Genomic DNA, 26,793 nt, shown 5'->3' with positions numbered 1-26,793 from the left:
GTGGTGAGAAACACATAACATGAAATTTACCATCTTAAATATCTTCTTTTTAAAGTTTATTTGTTTTGAGAGAGAGAGCGCGAGCAGGAGCAGGGGAGGGGCAGAGAGAGAAGGTGAGAGAGAGAATCCCAAGTGGGTTCCACACTGTCAGCACAGAGCCCAATGTGGGGCTCAAACTCATGAACCATAAGATCATGACTGGAGCTGAAACCAAGAGTTGGATACTTAACCGATGACCCTTAACCGACTATGCCACCCAGGCGCCCCCCATCTGAACCATCTTCAAGCGTACAATACATAGTGTTAGATATATGTACGTTGTTGTGCAATAGATCTCTAGAACTTTTTCATCTTGCAAATATGAAGCTCAATACATGTTGGACAACTCGTCTTTTCTCTCTCCCCCAGCCCCTGGCAGCCATCATTCTACTCTCTGTTTCTAAATAAGCTTATTATTTTTATACCTAAGCCCTCACCTTTTGTTCACTTCCTTGGGTCTATAGATGGTACTGCTGTCACCTAGTTCCCCCATCTCACGTCTCTGCAATTTATCTTCCGTTCCTACACTGACTTTATCATGCATGTCAAGTAACTCTATTCAGTTATATGTTTTGAATAGTCTCATTATTTTGCTTTCCAGAACAATATTTTTCATTCTGTCTACAGCTGCACCCTCAGTGGCAGCCTGGCCCAGAGTTTCACAATATTTTCCCATGTTACTTTTGAAAGCTTTTGATTGGGAATTCTGGGATACCAGCCATCTTCAGATGTAGTCTGAGGTCATTTCCTACAGCCACACATTGACAGAGATTGGTCTCCTTGGCGGTTGGAAGTAGTTAAGCCTAGTGGAAGGTTAACCATATGGAATCCTGCCTTGACTATATGCTTGACGGAGAATAATATGGTCTCAGCACTGTTTCAGGGTCTTCAATCATTTAAAGTAGATGCTAGGTTTGATACAGTAGTCAATCTCCATCAAGCATATTCAGAAAACCTTGAATCATTCAATTCAGCAAACCTCTGCTTAGATCATTCAATTCGACAAACTACTGCTCATGTGGCACTCATGATAGCAATTTGAGTGATAAGTGAGCCTTTGAATGGCTTTGCTCCCATTGAGAACATTTCACTGGAATGTGTGAAAGTTGATGAACTTGACCAAAATCATGCAGGGGCATGTCAGGTACCTGTAGTCATGCTGCTGACAATTTATGTCACATTTTTATTTTATAGAGTTTACACTTCTTCCATGATTTCTCATGAACTCTTCATGAAGTAGAGAATACTTCATGCAACTCTTCATATAGAGTATAAGAATACAGGAAACTTTTATTATAAAAGATTTTTTTTTAAGGAAAAGGGCTTATAAAGAGTTAATATTTCTAGATGGTAGAGGTAGACATTTTGGCTTGGGTCTTTACTAAGCCTACTGAGCCATTTGACCTTGTAAATCAGCATTAGATATAGTCTAAATGTAGATTAAATTTCCCATTAATCAATTACACAAGAAAACTATTGTTATTTATTGGCTATCTAATGTGATGCTTTTGAAGCCAGATTGCATAAGAAATACCTAAAGTGGGGGGGGGGGTGCCTGAGTGGCTTAGTCAGTGGAATGTGCATTTCTTGATCTTAGGCTTGTAGTTTGAGCCCCACGTTGGGTGTAGAAATTACTTAAACTATTTTTAAAAAGAGGGGTGCCTAGGTGGCTCAGTTGGTAAAGCGTTTGACTCTTGATTTTGGCTCAGATCATGATCTTGCAGTTTGTGAGATTGAACCTGGTGTCGGGCTCTGTGCTGACACTGTGGAGCCTGCTTGGGATTCTCTCTCCCTTTCTCTCTACCCCTTCCCCACTCATGCTCTTTCTCTCTCTCAAAATAAATAAATAAACTTAAAAAAATAGAAGGAAATACCTGGGGAAGAACTATGAAAATGTGATTTCTCAGGTATCATTCCTTCAGGTTCTTATTCATTGATCCATTGGGCCTAATAATCTGCTTTTTAAAAATGTAAATTTTATTGTGGTCATATGCATAATGTAAAATGTACCATTTTAACCATTTCTAAGTGTATGGCTCTGTACTGTGCATTCACATTGTTGTGCAGCCATCACCACTCTCCATCTCTAGAACTTCATAATCTGCTTTTTGAGCAACACCCTTGGTGATTCTGAGGGAGGGAATTCACACTCTGTATTTTGTGAAAGATTTGGTATAATGTGAACTTAGAGCTGTGCCAAACATGGTGGGAAAAACCACATGTGTGAAATGTGATCCCTGGATTCAAGCCCTTTGCACTTTGACAGAGGACCAAAGAACATGAATGGAATAGTTAGAGAATAATCTCAGACACAGTAAAATTAAGGGATACCTATAAATATATATATCATCATACATGTGTACATACCTGTTATACAGATGGGTGGGTGCTAGAAGGAAGGAGACGAACAGATATTTATGGTTGGAAAGTAATAAATACCATGAAGGAATGGGTCTTGAGCTTGATTCAAACAATGTTGACTTTACAAATATTGCTAGGTATAAAGGCAGCAATATTAGGATTTCAGGCAAAGGAATGATGTGAGTGGGCAAGAACCATAAGCCTATTTCTCCAAAGATTACGTATTAGTTGATGCAAGTCAGAGTTTATGCTCACATCAAACGTACTTCCCATATAGACATAAGGAATAACTTAAATTCCCTGAACTTCATAGCAAGGAGCCAAAGACATACATAACCACAGTGATATCATCTGTGTTTTGGGTCACATGGTCATAAGCAAAAAATCATAGATCTTTTCATTTGAAGAACAGCTAGTTGAAAATTACTCATTTGCTGGGGCGCCTGTGTGGCTCAGTCGGTTAAGCGTCCGACTTCGGCTCAGGTCATGATCTCACGGTCCGTGAGTTCGAGCCCCGCGTCGGGCTCTGTGCTGACAGCTCAGAGCCTGGAGCTCGTTTCAGATTCTGTGTCCCCTTCTCTCTCTGCCCCTCCCCTGTTCATGCTCTGTCTCTCTCTGTCTCAAAAATAAATAAACGTTAAAAAAAATTAAAAAAAAAGAAAAATTACTCATTAGCTGAGTGTTCTTCCTTGCAGCTAAAATATTAAACAGAATTTCCTCTTTAATGGTCAAAAGTATCTGCACCTGATGTTCTCAAGACCCTAGACCATAATTTAGAGAGTTTAAACCTCCAGATCTCATCCAGAAAGGATTTCCCCAGCAGCATGAAGTGGAGAAGGATCTAGGGATCTGAGTGTTTTCTCAAAAACTTCTCCCCCTGGTAGTTCTCAGTTCTGCTCTCCCCCATCTCCTCCAGGATCAGGGAGTGAGTATTAGGTGATCTGGCATTATAGTTAATTTTGTTGTTTGTGATGAAGGCATGGTGGTTATATAAAAGAAACCCCTTATTACTTGGAGATACTCCATACATATGGGTAGCAAAACAAATGACTGGGATCTGCTTTAAAGTATTTTGGAAAAAGCATGTATGAGTATTGGCAAGATATTGATAATTGTTGAGCCAAGTAATGGGTCCATGAACATTTGTTATAACAATCTCTATTTTTGTATATATTTATAAATTCTAATAAATGTTGAAAATGAATCTTATTTAATGTAACATGTTACTATAAAGGATTGGGAAAAAGATGTAGAAGAGCATTGTCATCAGAATACTTTCCAAGCCCTTTAAATTATGATGTCTTTTTAAAGAAACTGAAATTGAAAATTAGAGATGACTAATTATCATCTGGGTTTAGTTTATATAAGAAAACTGCAAAGTGCAATTCACTGGATCCATATTTGAAGAAATTATCTTCGCTTTATTTCTAAAAATAGGTGATGAATGCACATTTATGTATTTTAGAGGGAATAATATATTTAAGAATGTGTTATCTTCTTAAGTGTTTTTTTAAAATTTATTTTGAGAGGGAGAGAGAGAGAGCGCAAGTGAGCGCACATGCATGAGCAAGGGAAGGGGCAGAGAGAAAGGGAGACGGGGAGAATCCCAAGTGATCTCACGAACCGTGAGATCATGACCTGAACTGAACTAAGGAGACGGATGCTTAACCAACTGGGCCACCTAGGTGCCCCTGCATTATCTTTGAAGACTTTTCACTTTAACTTTTAAAAATAACATTTTAAATTTTAGAATAATTTTAGGTAAGAGAAGTTTCAAAGATAGAACAACATTCTTGTGTACCCCTTATTCAGTTTCCCTTACTGTTACCAACTTCTATTACCATGGTACGTTTACCAAAACTAAGAAGTCAACACTGGTACATTACTATTAACTAAACTCTAGACTTTTTTCCTATTTCACCAGTTTTTCCACTAATGGTCCTATTCTGTTCCCTTATCAGTTTTCCCAAGAAAGTGGTTACACTTGCGCCTTCCTACTTGAATCCCCCCAGTGGGCTGCCCTGACGGGTAGATGCCTTAAGGAGGGCAGAAGGGGTGTCTGAGGAGGGTCTTCCAGGCTAGGAGTTGTGCAGTGGAGGCCCGTGTGGCACCTTGAAGACCTACAGATGTCCCTTGATAGATCTGGAACTGAATATCTGCCACAGAGGCCACCCCCAGAGAAGCAGAGAACAGAGTTTCCTCTTTAATGGGAAGGAGGAGGAGATGGTGTCCTCCTCCCTAAAGGAGCCACACTGTGGGGCCATCGTAGGGGAAAACCTGTCTCTTGTCTTCCTTTCCCTCCGATCCTAGGCCACCTGTGGGCAAAGCACAAGGAAGAGTGAGGAGCAACTCGGTGAGGGCAGACCAGGGCCCCTCACCTTCAGCTGCTGGAATCTCAAATCCAGCCTGCAGAGCTGAGAGCTTTGGTTTTAAAGTGAGTCTACAATTGCAACGTGAAAAGGACAGGGTCTGTCTTTGAGAACCAGCCTGAGACAGGTTGCTGTTAAGGAAGTTAAGAGGTAAGTCTGAGATCTTGGTAAGATTTTCTACCACGTCATGGGTATGGGGGAGCCCAGTAGATCCTAATGGAACCGTTGTGGCAGAAAAACCAAGCGAGCACCCTCCCCCCAACCCCCCGCCCCCGAAAGAAAACAAAATGAAACAAAGCAAAACAGAACAAGCAGAGACTCTTCAAATTCTCATTACTTGTATAGAGCATCAAGCATGAATCCTGGTACATGTTGAGTATGCAGCAGATGTTATATTAATGTTATTAATTTGTTGAATTTGGATCCATTGTCATGTTGCATAGGATTAGCAAATCCAGAATTCTTCCTTCCAGCTTGCTATTCAGCTGTGTGCTGTATGTGAAAGAAAACAATGCAAAGAGATTTGTTTTCCTTCAATGCAGGGACTTGCCTAGGATGGCATGTTTGTGGCGGAGAGGGTTGAAGGCAATCCCGGATGGTGTGTGTTCTGGGAGCCCTCGCGGTGCGGCTTTGGGCTTTTTGCCTGGGGAAAGATGAGCTCTCACTGCAGTGGCAAACTCACAGCCTTACATTACAGCAAGTCTGGAAGGTGGTGAAGCTTGAAACCAAGCTTCCCATTTTATTTTATTTTATTTTATTAACGTTTTTTTATTTATTTTTGAGACAGAGAGAGACAGAGCATGAACGGGGAGGGGCAGAGAGAGAGGGAGACACAGAATCGGAAGCAGGCTCCAGGCTCCGAGCCATCAGCCCAGAGCCGGATGCGGGGCTCGAACTCACAGACTGCGAGATCGTGACCTGAGCTGAAGTCGGATGTTTTAACCGACTGAGCCACCCAGGCGCCCCACCAAGCTTCCCATTTTAAGTAGAATGCTCTAATGGGAACCCAAAGAAAGCATGAGGGAAAGAAACTACAAAAGGTCAATACATGCATTTGCTTAATATGTTGTAAGCCACTGGTGTTCACCCGAATGGGCTGTTAGTCCTCTGTGAAACAGGGAGTGAATGTTATCACCCTACAGCTCAATGGAATGGAAACAAAGAGACTGTTAGAATCTGCTTATCCACGTCCAAGAGGAGACCATGAAAGGGCTATATTCTCCTATGATGGTATTTTGTCTTGTTGCATTTTCCAAGCTTCTTAAAATGTTAATAGTCTCTGGGAATACTGGCAAGAAACGAAACATAACAAAAATAATTGAGACAAAATGATTCTCGGAAAGAGTATGCTACTTCGTAAATCTAGATTATCTGAGACTGTGCGGAGTTTAATTCCAGGGATTGAAAACATGAGAATTGGTGTGCATCCAATATTGTAAGTCTAAACCTCGGTCCCCTCGGAAAAACATTTCAGTGTACCCCTTCGCTCTCTCATCTATCTCTATCAGCACATACATATAAATATCAGTGGACCATAGGTCATAGATGCTGTGGGAAATACCCAAGAAAAACGCAACATAGGGTCTCTACCGTCAAAAGTCTGCTTGGGAAGGAAAAAAGCTGAAGAATAAGTCAAAGTGGGATTTTTTTGGATATTAGTTATAAGAACCTATAATAATTCAGAGGTGGAAAACATCAGCATCACGGGTAAATCAAAGCAAGGTGGAAATAGATGTACATACTGAATGCGCAGCTAACAAACAGGTTTGTCTGGATATGAGGGAAGGAGCTATGCCAGTTAATTGGATATGTTCGTGCAATGGAGGTATCAGGGAAATGTGGGCTTGGGATGATAAGAAGAGGGTGCTATAGTAGATTCTCGAGCAATTGGTGTAGCTGTTGGGAATGGAGAGGAATCACTCATCCCTATCAGAATGTGTTTCTCTCTTCTGGGGCCTTCCTCTAAGCACTTCCCTTATGCTATTTGCAGTCATTAACATTTTAGCTGAAATTACTGTTAACCATCTAACAGGTTCCTCTGGGGCTCACTTAGAGCTATCCTCTAATCCTGAATCAGGAGGACCTGCTTTCATGCCTAAGCTTTCAGGCATGTGTTCAGCTTAGTGTTTTTGCAGTATTTTTTTTTTAAATTTTTTTTTAACGTTTATTTATTTTTGAGACAGAGACAGAGCATGAACGGGGGAGGGTCAGAGAGAGGGAGACACAGAATCTGAAACAGGCTCCAGGCTCTGAGCTGTCAGCACAGAGCCCGACGCGGGGCTCGAACTCACGGACCGGGAGATCATGACCTGAGCCGAAGTCGGCGGCTTAACCGACTGAGCCACCCAGGCGCCCCTTTTGCAGTATTTCTTATAACTGGGGTCTCATCTGAACTGCAGCCAGGACTTCCCACTGGCTCCTCAAAGCTCTGGATCCCTATTTCCAACAAAGCTTTAAAAATTTCCCAATGAACTACCTAAAGGAGATAGGGTAGACACAGGCTGGCACAGAGTAGATGCTTAACAGATCTGAGCTTCATAACTTCGTTTTACTTTCTAGAATTTTTGCTGTTTTTTTTCTTTCCCTTGCTGGCTATTACAGGTTTGTTATGAGCTGTGGGCTTATGTAGTGACTGCTGGTGGTGTGGCATGAAGAGGCTACATTCATTCCAAGGATGCCAGCTCCCATTTTACTAAGGGAGAGCCCAGTGGTAGGAGCACATAAGAAATGTAAAGAGCTATGTGGACTGATGAACTGTGGGATGCAGTCATGAACTTGGCTAGACCTTGTGAGTTGCTTATATTCTCTATTAATAGTTCAATTTTCCTTTTGAGAACACTTTATTTTGGAAGCTAGTGAAATGATTACATTTGGAAGAGTGTCTTAGATCAGTAATATTTTAGACACAATAGCATGGTAAAAGGGAAGTCATGTGAATGTCAGGGGTTAAAGAGACTTGGCAATGAATCTGTCTTGATCATTTGTTGGCAGCTAAAACTTGGTTAAGTTACTTAGTTCCCTTGTGCCTCACTTTTCGTGCCCATAAAGTGGGGGACACTAATTACCTACATTAGAGAGCTGTTATAAGGGCTAACCAGATAATGCTTACAAAATGACTAATGTTTAGTATCAGGAGTCATATGGTGTAGTTTTCATGGTATCATGATAGAATTACGGCTAGGAGTCGAGGAATCTCCTTGTCTTGCCCAGCATATAATTCTCCCTTTCAATGAATTCTAAGGGAGATAATTACATAAAAGAGTTCCATGGAGGTGGGAATTATCTGGTTATTACGTCTTTCATAGACACTTGGCATCTATCAACGGAGGAGTCATTTTATCACTAGTGAGTTCCCAAGTCGTCCCAAGTCTCCAATAGGAGGCTTACGTTTTAATCTGGGTTATAGATTGTGATTTGGACTCAAGACCCATGTTGGCTTCTCTTCACCATCCCTTCCCTTCCCCAGTAATTGTCAATCTCATTACCATATGCACCCAGCCTAAAGTGACAGGAAGAAATGAGAGAGCCCAGGAGGGCTGACCTGCAGGGAGGTTGTGGTTCAGTGTAACAGCCCCAAAGCATGGAGGAAACACGAAACAGGAGAGTGTGTGACATGTGTGGGCATGATCTTTCCCACACAGTGGGTCCTTCTGTTTAAGATATGGACCAATCAGTTTGTGTCATTTGTTCTTTGAGGAGTAATGTGAGAAGGAAGAAGGAAATAATGACCTTCAACCACAGTGCCTCCCCAGCCAATATAGTTAAGTGCTTAATAAATGATACTTCCCTTGACCTCTTTTATAGTGTTTTAAAATGAAGCATTTTATATGAATGGGCCAATTTGTTCTTTTTACTGTATTCTGTCTCCTGTATTCATTTCCTCCAAAAACTGAGAAAATATCTGAGTGTTGGTGCTCCTTCCTCTGAAATGGACAGTGGACCCGTTCTAGCTGGGGATTGGGGAGGGATGTCTGTGTCTTTTTGTTACTGTTTCTGACAGGTTTGCCCCTTTCCCAGACTAGAAAAACACTGGGTTGAGAGCCAGAGGTCTCTGGTTTTAGGGATGGCCCAGTGAGGCCAGCCACTTCAGCTTTCTGGTTCTCAGCTTCCTCACATTTAATATATGGTGGTGGAGTGAGAGCGGAGTGATTTTCAAACTTTGTTCCTTGGACTGGAGGGGTTGCACAGTGAGGCTTTCATGCCATGTGTGGGAGTCAGGAAGGATGGAAAGGCTGTAGGGCCCAAGTGGGCTGAGCTCCTAGCCACCCACTCCACCCCATCCATGTACACCCATCCTGCTTCTATCTTTCATGTGTTGGGGCCCTGCACAGAACTTTGTAAGTTTCTGTTCTTTACAAGTCTGAAAATAGGGGCACCTGTGTGGCTCAGTTGGTTAAGTGTCTGACTCTTGGTTTCGGCTCAGGTTATGATCTCACAGTTTCTGAGTTCGAGCCCCACATTGGGCACTGCGCTGACAGAGTGGACCCTGCTTGGGATTCTCTCTCTCTCTCCCTTTCTCTCTGCTCCTCCTTGCTGGCGCTGTCTCTATCTCTCTCAAAACAAACAATAAATAAATAATAAATAAATAAAGTCTGAAAATCTCAGACCTGGATGAACTCTGAAGCTGTGTTCTCCAATGCTTTGGCTACTGGTCACGCATAGCTACTGAGCACTTGAAAGGTGGCTAAGCTCTAGGAACCACCTCTGTTTCCTCCAGGACCCTGGGGAGTCAGACTCTCTGAGGGCTACGTCAAGGTAATGTTGGCTTCTGAGAGGGATGGGGCCTGAGTCTTATTTGTTAATCACCAGACTTCCTTGGATGACAAATTGCTTTGACATGGTTAGCGATACAGGCTGTTAAAGTGGAATAGGTTGTGAGCTAATCACAGCTTAATAAGCCTTCTCATTTTCCGTTATAACCTATAAAGTACTCTTCTGTTTCTAAATTCTTGTGTAGAAAACTGTCCTTCAAGGTTCATTTTTTTTTTCTTTTTTTTAGGAAAGGGTAAGGGTAATGTGAGAATAGGATAATATTCAGTCAAGGGTGAGCAGACCTGGATGTTAGTGGGTTCTGCTTATTAATAGCTGCATGTCTGTTCTCTTTGGACATTGATTTACTCATCTGTATAACAGGTGATACCTTGGTCTGCCTACCGTTTATATGAAAAAGTATTTATTATGGACTGAATGTTTGTGTCCCCTCCCCACCCCCCCCAATTCATATATTAAAGCCCTAACCCCCAATGTGTTAGCATTTGGAGGTAGACCCTTTTGGGAGGTAATTAGGTTTATTGAAGTCATGAGGGTGGGCCCTATGATGCGATTAGTGTTCTTCTAAGAAAAGAAAGATACCAGAGCTCTCTCTGTGGCAGGTGAGGATACAGCAAGAAGGCAGTGCAAAAAGGCAGCCAGATGTCCACAAATCAGAGGAAGGCCTTCACCAGAACTCAATCCTAATGGGGGCACCTGGGTGACTCAGTTGGTTGAGCATCTGACTTCGGCTCAGGTCATGATCTCACGGTTTGTGGGCTTGAGCCCCGTGTCAAGCTCTTTGCTGACAGCTCAGAGCCTGGAGCCTGCTTTGGATTCTGTGTCTCCCTCTTTCTCTCTGCCCCACTCCTGCTCATGCTCTGTCTCTCTCTGTCTCAAAAATAAATATAAACATTAAAAAAAATTAGAAAAAAACCCCTCAATCATAATGGTCCCTTGATTTCAGGCTTTCCAGCCTCCACAACTATGAGAAATAAGTGTTGTTTAAACTTCCCATCTCTGGCATTTTGTTATAGCAACTTGAACTGTCTAAGACAGTGTTTGATAAATGAATAGTGAGAAGGCACACTAGTTATGAGTTACTTTAGAACTTTGGAAGTTTAATGCAGCGTCTTCCTCTGCTTGTCTAAACCTGGTTCTGATACTTTCCACGTGTGATTCTGAGTGAGGCACTAATTCTGTCTGGGCATCTTAAGATTCCTTCTCCCTCAAGGTTCTGTGAAATCACAAATATGACTTAAACTCACTACTTTATATTTTCTGGGTCTCAAAAAGCATACATGTGTGTTTACTTATTTTAAAGAATTGTACCTCTTAAGTTGCAAAGGTAATATCTGCTCCTCATATAAAGTTCAAAAATTATAAAAGCATAGGAAATAAAAAAAAAGTGAAGGACTTTATCTCTTCATTTTCCCCAAATCTAATAGTTTGCTGTATTTCCCAGGTATCTCTATGCTTATACAGTCTGTGTGTGTGTGTAATTTTTACTTGAGTTGAATCAGGCTACAGTTGTTTGCAACTATTTTTTTTTTAAATTTAATGGCATTCCAAGGTTATCTTTCTATATCTATATATTATGCTCTTTTATCCTTTTTAGTATTTGCATGATGTTCCATTGCATTGTTGGAGAAGGTCATCAAGAGGACACATGCCCGTCAGTTGACTCGGGAGCTGGACCTGGGCACAGAGGCTCCTCACCCCCTCTTATGTCCTTGGAATGTGTATTATGCCCACTGTTCCTTGTCTTATGGCCACCTAAGACGAGTCTTTAAATAAATTTCTTACTTAATAAAACTGTCACTTACCAATCTCTTCAGTCTCTTTGCCCTCCAAGTATGGGGGCCAGCTTTAGATTGAACCTGGGAAGCTCCCATGGTTGTGAACCAACATGCATGCATATGCTTAATTTATTTAGCTAATCCCTTACTAATGAGGATGTTATTTACTCATTTTATATTTGTTTTTTACAATTATAGAAATAATATGTGCATATTGTAAGAAACATGAACAGTAAAGAAAGATATGAAATATAAGGCAAAGTTTTCTGACCCATTTCCATTTTTAATTTCTCAAATCAAATTCCCTAGTACTTATCACTTTGAATAGGTTTCAATTTCATTTTTTTGCTGGCTATTCTTGTAGCTCTAAATAGTATACTTCTCTATTTGTTGATTCAACAATTTTAAACAGTATCTATTGACTGGCTGCTAGGAAAAATAAACAGGAGTCTGAAATTCAGTGGCATGGAGGAAAGGACAACCTCTTAGAATATGTGTCTTAATGTGTGTATCCTGATTTAATATTTATATGATGAAAGTTATTGATATAATCTATTATGAAGGTATTTTTTCTGTATTTCAAAAACTTTCCATGCTGGTGGGGTAGAAGGGTGGGATAATTTCAGTCTTCTACTATTTCACGAAACCAATGACCTGGAGGAATTATGTAGCATCAGCTTTATATACATGTTTATAATGACCCAGCCTTGCCTTGGGATTATTGGAGCACTTACTGAACAGAGGGGTCCAAGTTTTAATCCATGGGCTGCTGAAGGAACACTGATGAGAGCCTGGCAAGCACACGCTAGACATGGAATCCAGTGGCAAATGGCAAATTCAAGACACCTGCAGACAGATTTCAGTGTCAAACTTCTAAAGGTTGTATCTGAGCACAAGATGTGGGTGTGGGCTCAAGTATATTGGGCTAGTCAGATATTCCTGGGTCAGACACCATAGAGACCCCTGAAGTCCAAGTGAGTTCTAGGGTGGGGATGTCCTCCAACACTGGTGCTGGGAAGTTTTATAATGCAGGCACTGAGAGAAACTAATTGGGAGTTTCCAATAGAGTTTTCTGCAGAAAAACTGTGTTAGGTTACTAAAATGTTTCCTGCACTTAAAAAATGTTGTGCTCATGCTGAGTTGGAACTGGTAAACCGTTAAAGTGGTCTGCTACTCTGGTTTCACTATTATTAAGGAATTTATTTAAAGACAAGTCAAAATATAAAGGCAGTGGTAGAAAAGTAATCAGGTATGTATTTTAGGGTAAGGGATTTTCTGGCTGATGCATGTGGCTCTCTAGATTATAAGGAGTGAGAGCTATCCTGTCAGGGGGAGGGGAATTAGTTCACATTGCTCTTAAGGTCATATCTCCAACCCCATATCACTTAATAAACAGTGTTATTCATTACATCTTTGTGTGTGTGCATGTGAAATATGCCATTGTGCCATTGTGACCTTCTCATAAATGAAAACGGCTAGGGGCACTTGACTAAGAAGGCTAGAAAATCAGGTTCTGTTAATCTACTGAATAACCCCATGCAGGTCTTCAGACACTGCAGATCCTGGAGGTGGAATAAGGTATGAAGGACCCAGGCAGAAAGAAATTAGATAGGGTTCTGTGGCCTTGATTACCAGGCACGTGAGGGTTCTCTATATCTCTGGGAAGCTGTACGATAGGCATAGGATTGAGTAGGACCATTCCTAGTGGACCATGGGGCCTGGCTACCCTGGACTCAGGATTCAGATCTAGTGGAGTCTGAGGGTGGCTGACCTTTTTTGGATAGTTCTGTGTGGGTGATGTATCATGCTATCAACCGGCCATCAGAACAGAGTGATAGCCAGTCTTTAGAATGAATCACTCAAGTTTAGTCCTTGGGATCAGGAAGAGTGTTAGGAGTAAAGCTTTGAAAAGGAAGATCATGGTAGTCATGGAGGTAGGATAGTGTAGACCAGCGGCTCTCCAAGAGTGGTTCTCAGCCTAGCCGAGTCAGAATCACCTGGGAACTTGTTAGAAATGCAAGTCCTCAGGCACACTCCAGACCTACTAAATCAGAAACTCTGGGAGTAGGGCTGAGCAATCTGTGTTTCTAACACGCTCTAGGTAATTCTGATGAATACTATAGTTTGGGAACTAGTGCTATAGATTAACTAGCTACCTGTTCATTAACTTGAGATTACTTTGGTGATATTTATGTAGGCAAGCACAAGTGAAACATGAGTCAAAAAACTCAGATAAGTAAGTTACACATTTCTTCCAAACCTCTGCTATTGAGGGAAAGTTTATATATTTTTTATTATGTAAAGAAAGAACATTAGTTGAGAACTTCTTGTATGCTTGGCAGTGTGCTTAGTATTTTAGCTGCATTATTACCTTGAATTTCCCCATCTTCTTTATTAATTAGGTGCTATTTTTATTTCCATTTTACAGATGAAGAGACAGAAGGATTAAGGATCTCATTAAAGTGTTTGGAGCTAATAAGTGGCAGAGCTGAAATTTGAACCCAGGGAATTTCAGAAAATGAGCCTGACTTTCTTAACTGCTAAGCTGTACTAGACGATTCTTAATTTCCCATTACACTCTCTCCCTGTGTGAAGGACTGTGGACCATGAACCATTCGGTAATGTATATTGATTAGTGCTTTTCTGCTATGGGTATGATGTAAAACTGGTATTTTTCCTGTCATTGCTAACTTATTACTCTTCAATCTCTGTAGAGTTAACAATTTCAACATATTTGTTTGCAGTTAAGCTCAGAGTTTAATGCTAAGTGAACTTCATATATACTATGTTTTAATCTTGCACTTGCTGAGTTTATGCTTTTCCATTACACCTGTAAATCTCTCCCAGTCATAATATGAATGGTTTACCATTTTCCTCTCAAGGATTTCCTTGTGTTGTGTTGGCACCTCCTATTATACTTTAGGACAAGGGTAAAAATAATAAGACTTGGTCATTTTAAATCAGCCCCAAATATTGTTTTAGGATAAGCATCCAATTATTATTATTTTTTTCTTGTGGTTAAGTTTTCTGTAATTGGAAATGTTGAGGTAATGCTGTTTTAAATTCCGAGTGTGAAAATACTTCTATAGGCATGAGTCCTCTCCTTGTGTGTATGAGCGATTGGGTGTGGGTCAAAGAGACTTGGAACATTAATTTTAATTCAGAAGTGGTTCCAGAGAGACAAGTTAATTTTCAAAATCAGCCTGGTGAGAGTTGGGGCTTGGAAAATGCATTCAAGGAAAAATGTCTTATACTCTGCTAGAACAATTATGAGGTAATAGGCTAGGAGTAAACTGGCCACCAAGGTTTAGTAATGTTGCTAGAGTTGTGGCTGATTTGCCTGAAAATCTCAAATACCACATCTTGCTGATTCTAAGACAAATCACTTTTCACATTTTAATATTTATGAAGTCAGAATACACCTTGTAGTTGATGAATATATGGTAGGATATTAACATGGAGGTTTTAGCTGAGGTTAAAGTAGGAAGTATATTTTCAAAGTAGATGGTAGCAGAAGGAATCATGACTTTTTAGTGTTTAAATTCAAATTTTACTTTTAGTTGTGGCAAAATACACAGAGTATGAAATTGGCCATCGTAATCATTTTTTTTTAATTTTTTTTAACGTTTATTTATTTTTGAGACAGAGAGAGACAAAGCATGAATGGGGGAGGGTCAGAGAGAGGGAGACACAGAATCTGAAACAGGCTCCAGGCTCTGAGCTGTCAGCACAGAGCCCGACGCGGGGCTCGAACTCACGGACCGCGAGATCATGACCTGAGCCGAAGTTGGCCGCTTAACCGACTGAGCCACCCAGGCGCCCCATTCGTAATCATTTTTAAGTGTACAATTCAGTAGCATTAAGTACATTGGCACTATTCTGCAACTGTCCACCTCCAGAAATTTCTCATCTTCTTAAACTGAAACTCTATACCCATCAAAGAGTAACCCCCCATGCTCCCCTCCCTCCAGCCTCTGACAACCACCATTCTTTCTGTCTCTATGAATCTGTCTACTTTAGGTACCTCATATACGTGGAATCATATAGTATTTATCTTTTTGTGACTCGCTTATTTCATTTCACATACTGTCCATAATGTTAATTTATGTTGTAGTACGTGTCAGAATTTCCTTCTTTTTTTAGGCCAAATAATTACTCCATTAGATGCATATACCACATTTTGTTTTTCTATTCAGCCATTGAAGGACATTTAGGTTACTTCCGCTTTTTGACAATTGTGAATAATGCTGCGTTATGAATACGGGTGTATAAATATGTGTTTGGGAACTTGCTTTTGACTCTTTTGGGTTTACACCCAAAAGGTGAATTGCCAGATCATAAGGTAATTCTACTTTTAATTTTTTGAGGAACCTCTGTACTTTTCTCCATAATGGTGTCACCAGTTTGCATTCCCAACACCAGTGCACAAATTACAATTTTTTTTTACTTCCTTGCCAACTTTTGTTATTTTCCGGTTTCTTTTTAAAAACATTTTTTTAATGTTTATTTATTTTTGACGGAGAGAGAGACAGAACGTGAGTGGGGAGGGGCAGAGAGAGAGGGAGACACAGAATCTGAAGCAGGCTTCAGGCTCTGAGCTGTTAGCACAGAGCCTGAGATGGGGCTTGGGGCTTGAACCCATGAACTGTGAGATCATGACCTGAGTCGAAGTCAGACACTTAACTGACTGAACCATCCAGGGACCCTTGGTTTGTTTGTTTGTTTGTTTGTTTGTTTCTTTTTTTTTTTTAACATTTATTTATTTATTTTGAGAGAGAGAGAAAGAGAGAGAGAATGTGCCTGTGCAAGCACAGGAGGGGCAGAGAGAGAGAGGGAGAGAGAGAATCCTGAGCAGGTTCCACACTGTAAGCACAGAGCCTAACGTGAAGCTCAGTCTCACAAACCAGAAGATCATGACCTGAGCCAAAATCAAGAGTTGGATGCTTAACGCACTGCGTCACCCAGGTGCCCCTTTCTAGTTTCTTGATGGTAGCCATCCTAATGGGTGTGAGGTGGAGGAACCATGACTCCTAAGGACCTTACTTTACACAGGAGATATAATAAAAGGGAAGAAATTGAATATTTAAGAATGACCTTGGGAGGAGGTTGTTGATGGAGAATTGCTGATTTGACCTCCTAGGGAGAATAAGTCAAAGTAAAACCTATGGAGAGGTACAAGTTGTGCTTTGTCTGTTTTCTTAAGGAGACTTTTCCCCTCTCAAGTCTAAGGAGACCACTTGGAGATCTAAAACATGCACCTGCTATCCAGCCATGGATAGTGTTGACATCAGCTCATGACAGTATTGGTCAGGTTAGAACCTTTCTGCTCCTTTGCCTCTTCTCCCACTCCTCACTATAGCTCTTGGGGAGGGAGGGTTGGGAACTGCCATAAGCAAGTTGCAGGTGGGAGTGGAAAGACTAGACTGGAAAAAGAAGAAGCAGCTGACGACATCCCATTGTCTGCACACTTTCTATCTGCAGCAGACACAGATAAAGGAGGTAAAAAGCTTCAACACTGTATCAAGACCATGTTTTGATTATGATGTAGGGTTGAGTATTCTAATTACCAAATTGAAACTGCCTTTTGTCACTTAAAGTAACAGTTGAACTTTTTTTTTTTTTAATTTTTTTTAATGTTTATTTTATTATTTTTGAGACCGAGAGAGACAGAGCATGAACGGGGGAGGGGCCGAGAGAGAGGGAGACACAGAATCAGAAGCAGACTCCAGGCTCTGAGCCATCAGCCCAGAGCCCGACGCGGTGCTTGAACTCATGGAGCGTGAGATCGTGACCTGAGCCGAAGTCGGACGCTTAACCGACTGAGCCACCCAGGTGCCCCAGCAGTTGAACTTTTTAATGACCTAAGAGAAACCAGAGAATTCATGGAGTCAACTTTCATTTTCATCCAGGGCAATAATAGTCTTGTGGAGCACATCTTAAGGGATAGAGAAAGACAAACATAAAATTGCTTTACGATTATATCCTGTGGGTTGGACTTACTCAGTGAATGGTTAAGTGCACATGTTCTCTGGTAATGTCTTCCCCCACTGAACCTCTGTTCCATGGTAATTAAGCTGATGGTGAGTTGTCCTTGGACAACTGAGAGAATGGTTGAAGATATTTATCTGAGTCCTGTTAGGACATTTAGAAAGAGAAAACATTCCCAAGTGTCATGTTTAGCTGTGGTGTGTTTGGCCTCAGGAAGACTGAACTAGTTTATTTGGAGGTGCCTAAGTAGGAGAAATGGGATAATCTCTTATGGCTGAATGAGGGATTGCACAGGTTTCCATCTCACACTCCCTCCAAGACAGTGGGATTCTTTGTTTCTAAAATGTTCAACTTGGGGCTCAATTAATTAAGGGTATGACTCGATTTTGGCTCTGGTCATGATCCCAGCGTCATGGGATCCAGCCCCGTGTCAGGCTCCATGCTGAGCGTTGAACTTGCTTAGGATTCTCTCTCTCCCTCTGCCTCTGCATCCCTCTCCCTGCGTGTACATGCTCGCTCTCTCTAAATACATACATACATACATACATACATACATACATACATACATACATACTTAACTGACATCACAGTCACCAGATCTTCACTGTTCTTTAGCCACATGTTGACAGTTTTTTTTCTCCTTTTCTTTTTTGCTTGGAGTCTTAACAGTGTTACTGGATTGGGATTTTTTTAGTACTGAGAGTTTAGCACATGCACCCCAGTGTTAAAGCAGCGCTATCAACAACAGCTTTCCAAATTATGGAAAGAGCTCAAGTGTCCATTGACTGATGAGTGGATAAAGGAGATGTCGTGTGTGTGTGTGTGTGTGTGTGTGTGTGTGTGTGTGTGTGTGTACACACACAATAGAATATTACAGGGATCAAAAATAATGAAATCTTGCCATTTGCAACAGTGTGGATGGAACTAGAGTGTATTATGTTAAGTGAAATAAGTCAATTAGAGAAAGACAAATATCCTATGATTTCATTTGTGTGTGGAATTTAAGAAACAAACCAGTTGCGGAAGGAAAGGAAAAATAAAATAAGATAAAAACAGGGAAGCTCTTAAAGAAAGAGATCAAACTGAGGGTTAATGGAGGGAGGTGGGTGGGGTGGATGGGCTAAAAGGAGTGATGGGCATTAAGGAGGGCACTTGTGATGAGCACTGGGTGTTATATGTAAGTGATAAATCACTAAATTCTCCTGAAACCAGTACTACACTATATATTAACTAACTTGAATCTAAATTAAACCAAAGAGAGAAAAAAAATGCAGGGTTAACCACTTATTTAAGACTTAGGGAATATCAGATTGTATATGTTGGTCATGTTAAAATAGCTACTGACAAAAATCATTGTTTTTGTTTTTGTTTTTTTTTTTTTGGAAAAATATTTTTGTTTCTGTTGTATTACGTGAATGCTTCCAAATTATTTTTGGGTGAAATGTTCGTGTTAGGTATTTGGCATTGTTTAGATAGCCGTGTTCGTGGAGCAGTAGGTGCAACATTTATTTTTAGGGAGACAGAACTTTGCTGTTTAGTTATTATTGTTGTGGAGAGTCATGTGGGCATACTGGTCATCCTCAACACCACCAGAACTGCACCTAGCTCCAGATTCCACCAGAGGTCGTTTGCCTTTTGTCAGTAGTTGATGGGGAATAAATCAACATGCCTACACAGTAAGATTTATTTCCTTTTAATTAGAAAAAACCAGAGGCAGGAAAGTCTTCATATGTGCTTCGGAGTCAAGTCTGCTTCTCTGTCTTCCCGTGGGTGGGCACCATCCTCAAGCTCATGGCAAGATGGCAGCAGGAGTTCTAGCAATACATTCAGTCACGACGATGGCTAGAAAGAGAAAAGAGGCTCTTTTCTTCCTTAAACTTAAGGGAAATTTTGCTTGCAGTGCCTCTTTCCTTCCTCCACCACAGCTGACTTCTTTTATGTTTCTCATTGGCTGGGATTTGTGACATAACCTAAATCAGTAACTGGCAAGGGGCAAGGTGCTACCAGGATTGACTTATAAAGTCCCTGGGCGTGCTGATCAGTTGGTTTCTCTGGAAGCACAGGGGCAATGCAAGGATTCTGTTAGGAAGGAGAGTGAGCGGGATCCATACTTTGTAAACAGCTGATAATGTCTAATTACAAAAAAGGTGGATTTTCAGAAAAGCCCCGTGACCACCCCTGGTTCAAAGACATTTTATTCAGATGAAAAGAATACTCTTTGTTGGATCACAAAACGTTCATTACATTAAAGTTAGAGAGAACCTTAGATATTGTCTAGCCTTAGATATAGTCTAGGGTCCGAGAATGAAGGTGACTTCCCCAAATTCCAGTTAGTAAACAGCAAGCCTATGGACGGCAAGCCTATGGACAGTTCTAGGGCAATAATAGACCAATGACTACTACTTCATTGCTCTATAGTGACACTTCTCTTGATCATGGCAGAGGGTCAGACACTGAACTGAAATGGAAGGAGAGAACAAAGAGAGTTTCAGTGGCAACTGTCTGTGGTATAGTCTGTGGGAGATACAGACCTGAGCTGAAGCCAACTTTTCCTTTGAAGGATCAGATAGTAAATATTTCAGGTTTTCTCGTCTAGTGGTTTCTGTTGCAACTATCCAACTTTGCCATTGCAGTGTGAAACCAATGACTGTGCTTCTCTAGCAGTTTATTTACAAAAACAGGAAATGGGCAGAACTTGACCAGTGGTCTGTAGTTTGCTGACCCTTGGTTCCATGCTTCTGAAAGATTGATCTTCTGGTTTCAGTGCCAGTACAAAAATGGTTTTGAGATGGACCAGATGGGTTTTTAGAAAAGGCTGAAGTATTTGCATTTTCCCCAAACCCAAAGTCAAAGGCCTTCCACGTTGTTTACATGTAATGGAAACTACTCTTTATCCAGTCAATTTATCATGACAACTGGTGCATTCAGTATATTAAGCAGACTCCTCGTTTATTTCACTGAACTGATCGGTCAAGCAGTCAAAATAGTGTGCTCTTGCCAAGGCATAACCTTGATGTAAGGTTCAGACAGCTAATCCTCCAGGAACCAATGTACCTGAAAGTTGGTTTACCTGTTATCTACATATCTTATTGAGCCTCATATGAGGACATCTAATTAAATCACACTCTGAATGAGGGCACATCTTGCGTTAGAATTAATTTAGCCAAATAATTAGGAAACTTCTAAAGTTGTTGCAAAAATTGGTAACAGGAAGTCATTTGCAAATTGCTTAAACATTCATATCCTGGGAGACATAGGTCAACTATATTTGGCTGGGAAGTCATATGATGGATGCATGGCCTGAAGTCTTAAGGAGAGAAACAGTGATTTGTATTCAGGGAAACCGCTTTTTTAAAACTCTCGGAAGGAAGGGCGAGATCTCTGTTCCATTTTCTGGAACAATCACTGAGGTTGTGTGTAATCATTTTGACTGAGCAGTTTCGACTTGTCCGATACAAACATATAATGACTTTATCTTTATTATTGGACTGTGTCAGTAGAGCTTCCCTTTCTTGCTGAGAAGATGACACATTTAAAGACCGTTGGGGAAGATTCCCTATTTTACAGTCACCTTTGGAATTAATATAGTCTCAGTCCAGTTCTTAAAATCTTTTTTTTTTTAATTAAAAATTAAAAAAAAACTTTTCCTATTCTTTTGGAAAGCTTATTCACACATTAATTTTAGGACTTCTCCACTTTTCCCCACCTTCCTCAAACTGGCTTTCCGTCTGGACCCTCGGAGTGTTTATAGGAAATGTGGTCTGCTTTCTCACTGTGTTTTTCCTCTGGTGTCTGGGTGTTGAGGTGCTGGAAGGCAAAGTGCCATCTTTTTGTAGGAGTGCTGGTACGGAATTGGCTGTCCTCATCAGGTGTTTGCAATTACTGTTCCATTCCGTGAGCAATTCCATACTGGAGGCAGCAAGCTTCCTTCCCTTGTCTATGGCTTCTGGTGCCGTCTCCGCTATCTGCCTATCATTTCTGTCAGAGGGTGAGAATCCACATGCTCATTCTCTCAGGGGCACATCCTTTGGTTCCTGAGGGCCCTCAAGGCAAACTTCCCTGGGGAAGTCCCCTGTGTGAGAGATCTGACTGAAGCTCACTCTTTTCCCTCCTAACTCCCAGTCCACCATGGGCACCCATCTAGCAGCTTGTTGCTGCTGAGTTCCTCCTGCCCAGCAAGACAGACCCAGTTGGATGTGTGCCCAGTGCAGTTGTCCAGGGCCTGTGCTCAGAATGGCCCCATACCTGGGGTCTCATGCTCTGAGGGTGCCATCTTGAAATTTTTAACAATTTTTAAAAAATGTGTATTTACTTTTGAGAGAGAGAAAGAGTGTGGGCAGGGGAGGATCAGAGAGAGGGGGACAGAGGATCTGAAGCAGGCTCCATGCTCAAAGCAGAGAGCCCGATGTGGGGCTTTGATCTCATGAACCGTGAGATTATGACCTGAGCCGAAGTAGGATGCTTAACCACCTGATCCATCCAGGTGTTCCAACAATTTTATCTTTGAATTTGTGTTTTGGAAGTGGAGGGAGATGGGAGAATGGGGCCTGTGCCAGGGGCTCAGAGCCTTGGTGCCTGCATGCATGGACTTATAATTTCCTGCCTCCTTAGCAACAGGGCATGCCCTTTCTCTACCCCTTCATGCTTGGACCCCTGCCTGACTCCCAGCCCCATCCTTGTTTTGCAGCTGCTGTTGCCCTCTGCCTCTGACCATGTCTGCGTGTGCAGAAAAGGCCTGTGTGAGGACCCAGGCCTGGCTTGGGTTGGTGTGTGTTGTATCATGGGACAGAACAAGGAGGCATCTGTCCCTGCCCCAGGATGGTGTCTCATTTATCAATGATGAAGGCTGGGAAACCATTTCAGACTTTTTGGATCCTGACAGATCCCAGGACCCGCCGTGAGCTGGGGCGTTCTTTTAGCTCCACCTTGGAGAATTTTGAGATTTTATTCTTAACAGTGCCTTGACTCTGCTCAAATCCTGTTCTTTTCAGTCACCTCTTGGGGCAGAAAATCCTCTATCTGGGTCCTTTCCCATTCTGATTACAAGTGTTCACATGGATCCTCAGCATTAAAGGAATTCATGGTGGGCCTGGGTTGACAGGCTTTTTCACTGAAATAAGAGTCTCACCCAACAACTACATTTCAATGCTGTGTACATTCTTGTATTCAATTTCACCCTTCCTGAACAGCTAGGGAACTTCTTCCCCCTCTAGCGTTTGGCTTGAGTTTTCTGCATATTTTCTCTTTACATTTGGTGTGTTAGAAACAGCCATAATGATCTTCCTAAGAGTTTCTAAGGCTTCCACTAACCCCGAAACTAAGCCTTACTTTTCTTGTGGGTAGAATGGGAAAGTTAAAACCAGTCCCATTCACTTCACATGGTATTTTTGTAAGAGGTCAATAGGATGATAATTGTCAAACCTCTAACATTTTCAGAGTTCTGTCCGAGGTCTCTGTGATCTGAATCTAAGTAAAGGCCAGTCCTAGGCATCCATGACATTTCTTTGGGTGACAGCTGTTTGATGATGGGGTGCGCAAAATAAAACACAAAATAAAACACAATCCACGGAGGCTCCAGATTATGAAGTGAGGTTTAATTAAAATGAGGATTTCTTGGTGAAAATGTAGTCCTCCAGATGAGAGGAGTTGGGCTGTGGCTCTCTTTGCTGTGTAGCTGCACATGAGGGAGGGGTACTTAATCTTGAGAGCAGGCTGATTTATGTGTCTGAGGGAAGTGTGTTTGACAAAATAGAATTGGGTACTTTTAGGTCCTAAGGATCTTGGTGTGATGTGAATTTGGTACTTCTTTAAACATTTTTCTTAAGGTTTTATCTTTATTTTGGGGGGTGGAAGGAGAGACAGAAAGGGGGAGACAGAGGACCTGAAGTGGCTCTGCACTGACAGCAGAGAGCCCAACATGGGGTTCGAACCCAAGAACCGTGAGATTATGATCTGAGCTGAAGTCAGATGCTCAACTGACTGAGCCACCCAGGTACTCCTGAATTTGGTGCTTCTAAAGTTCAGCTGTGTTTCTCTAGGCATATTTTTTTCCTGCTTTGATTTTCTCTCGAGCTGCCTCTCAAAGGAGATCATTCATGCTCCTCCCCCACCTAATTATTCTTCTGTGTTACCTCTATTACCTAACCAAAGCAAACCAAACCTCCCCCTGCTGCAGATCAACTCCACTCCTAGCCTGCAACACAGGCTTGTGTTTTCGGACTCAGGATGTCCCGCAGATTGGATACCTGCCCAGACTTCAGATGTTTGTTGTCTGGGCTGGCATATGATGACAACATCGGGCCGACTTCTAGGGACCCTGCTCCTCTGCTGTTGTTTACCAGCTTCCAATTCCATCTGGTCTTGCTGACAGGAACCTTGACACCATCTGCAAAAATTGGAATAAAACCGTTTTGGTCTGTAGGAAAGGAAAATCGCAAGTTGAAGCTTTTTTGGGAAATGTCATGTTCACTACTTCAAGGAAAAATGGAAGGGGGTGTTTGTTAATATGTGTTCACGTATTTGGTGGACTTCTGGAGTGGACACGTCTATAGGTATGACCTTTGAGGGTACTGACTGCTTTTCTCTTCAGTCGGGTAAATACAGACTGAAGGAAATCCAAGATATGGCAGTATTCCAGGATGGGTTTTGATGATGAATTGACATTAAGGTTGTGTTTATACATATTAAGGCCACCTCTTGGTATACTCCAATGGGGTCAATGTGTTTGCCTGTGATTACAGCATGTAAAGATGGTAGTCACGTGCTTTTCTTATCACCCAAGGAGTTCACTTACGTGTGACATAAACCTCCACAGAAAGCTGTAATCCTACCCAGGACAAGGGGTAATAATAATATAATAGTAATAGGTAAAATTTACACAGTGCTAAGTACCCTGCATTGCTCTGAATGCTTTACAAATATTGACCCAACTCCCACACACAACCGGAGAGGGTAAGTATTCTTATGATTATGCCAATTTTACAGATGAAACTGTAGCACAGAGAAGGTGAGTAACATCCAGGGCACTCAGCCAGTAAGTGTAGAGCCAAGGTTCGGAAGTGGGTTGTTTGGCTTCCATCAGTAGAGTTAGGACTAGCCTTTATGCTGTAGGGGATCACTATATACTTTGCTAACTATATTTTGTGTTTAGTCCTCACTTAGGACTATTTGCTGGGCATTCTCCATTTGCTGCTCAGATTTATTCTCCTTTCCTGTGTATCCTGTGCTGGCTCAGAGAGGCTTTTCCTCTCTGGACTGCATCCCTTCCTTACTTCCAATTTCCATTTAACTTCAATGAATGGGAGGCACAAAAAGAGATGAGAAGCTGGGCATTTATTGGCTGTGAACCACCCCCCACCCCATGGCTGCACTCTTGGTGGGTGGCCCAGTTCTCTGCAGGTCTGGTAACACTCCTGTCTACCCCTTTATTCAAGGTGAGGGGGATAGAGTCTTCCAGTCTGTGTAAGTCCTGCTCTTTCTCCATCACTGGGGGTTCCCTGAGCCCTGTGCACACCTTTTTGAAAAGCTCTGCATTAAAATTTAACACTTTGGGTATGTCGTTTATTTGTGTAGGAATTCTGACAGATACAGGCTTCTGCCGAGAGTTCATCTATTGTCCCCACTTGAGTTGCTAGTACTCAAGTGTTTTTCCACTTTAACAAGTATTTTTACATTTGATATTTTAAGAATGATTAAGTAAAAGATAAATGAAAAAAAAAGTTAAAATTGAGGGTAGGACCAGACAGGACAAATTATTTTGGCTTAGAATAGGCATGAATAATAATCCCATACTTGTAAAAATTCTTACTCTTTTCCAGGTGCTTTTTGATGCATTTTTTAAATGTTTATTTATTTTTGAGACAGAGAGCATGAACGGGGGAGGGTCAGAGAGAGAGGGAGACACAGAATCTGAAGCGGGCACCAGGCTCTGAGCTGTCAGCACAGAGCCTGACGTGGGGCTCGACTCACGGACCGTGAGATCATGACCTGAGCCAAAGTCGTATGCTTAACTGACTGAGCCACCCAGGTGCCCCTTGATGTATTTGTTAATAACAACTCTAGCTAATAGTTACAAGTACTGTGTTCCATGTACCCTACTGAGGACTTTACATAACTTATATGAAATCTTCAGAACAATCCTAGGAGGTAGAACCCTATTATCCTCATGTTGTATATGAAGGCATGGAAGTTCAGAGAGATGAAACAAATTGGTCAAGACTGTGTAGTTAATAAGTTGTGTGTATGGGATTTATACCCAGGCAGCTGATGCCAGAGTCCATGCTCTTAAGCTATATACTTAGGCCTTCTGCATCTGAATTTGCTCCTGAAGCATCTTGGGAAGTAGGCCAGGCAGACATAATTTTCTTCCCTTTATTAGAGTAAACCAAAGCACAGTGAGTTGAAGTGACTTCTCTGAGATCACAGAACTAATTAGTGTATACTTATAGATGGCAGAACTGGTGATTATTGGGAAATCTTGCTGCAGAAATCGCCTTTGTGGTAGTTTTGGTTTGTGCAAAGAGCAATGGGCTTAGAGTTAAGAGATGTGGGTTTAAATCCTGAGACTTCTAGCTACTTGACCTTGAGATATTCAGCTTCTGAGGCTTTGTGATTTCATTAGAGAAATGGGAGAAGTAATTCCTCCTTCACAGGGTGTGTGAGGATGAAAAAAGTAATTACATGAAAGTGTTTATCACAGTAGTTGTTTTACTTTATCTATCTATCTATCTATCTATCTATCAATCAAGAGTATTCAAGAGAGAGGGGTAGAGGGAAAGGGAGAGAGAGAGAATCTTAAGCAGTCTCCATGCCCAGAGCAGAGACTGACATGGGGCTCCATCTCATAAGCCATGAGATCGTGACCTGAGCCGATATCAAGAGTCAGATGTTTAACCAACTGAGCCACCCAGGTGCCCCAGTTAAATATGTTTTTAAAAATGCCTCCATATTTCACTCTTATATGGATCCTGAGAAACTTAACAGAAACCCATGGGGGAGGGGAAAAAAAAAAAGAGGTTAGAGTGGGAGAGAGCCAAAGCATAAGAGACTGTTAAAAACTGAGAACAAACAGAGGGTTGATGGGGGGTGGGAGGGAGGGGAGGGTGGGTGATGGGTATTGAGGAGGGCACCTTTTGGGATGAGCACTGGGTGTTGTATGGAAACCAATTTGACAATAAATTTCATATATTAAAAAAAAAATAAAAAAAAATGCCTCCATAAATGATCAAAGGGTAGAGCCATGAATTGAGGGACAGACATGGAAGCAAAGGATGTTTGGCTCCTCACACCCTCATGGGCATGAGGAAATGAGTCTCATGTGTGTGTAATAACTTCCAGAGAAGTCTGTAGTGGGCAGGCAAAACTTCATCCACCCCTGAATGTGGACTGAACGCTGCTCTAGGTGACTGAAGAATTTGGATTTTACATCAGCGTGACGGCTTTACTTTTGTGATGTGCATTATAGTAAAAACTAACTACAATTCTGACAT

The 26,793-nt window shown here is 41.5% G+C and overlaps 1 long non-coding RNA gene across 1 annotated transcript in view; it reads left to right on the top strand.

Annotated features, from left to right (window-relative positions):
- Positions 1-26,793, top strand: part of LOC109275704 (uncharacterized) — a 402,869-nt gene that overhangs the window by 60,072 nt on the left and 316,004 nt on the right. Inside the window, exon 2 of the long non-coding RNA XR_002084323.2 lies at positions 13,746-13,935. This is a non-coding gene — a long non-coding RNA (uncharacterized LOC109275704). The remainder of the gene's footprint in view (positions 1-13,745; positions 13,936-26,793) is intronic.

Source organism: Panthera pardus, unplaced genomic scaffold (genome assembly GCF_024362965.1).
Source record: "Panthera pardus isolate Hobbes unplaced genomic scaffold, ASM2436296v1 HiC_scaffold_15, whole genome shotgun sequence".
Taxonomy (NCBI): domain Eukaryota; kingdom Metazoa; phylum Chordata; class Mammalia; order Carnivora; family Felidae; genus Panthera; species Panthera pardus.
This window is presented reverse-complemented; position numbering and strand designations above follow the sequence as displayed.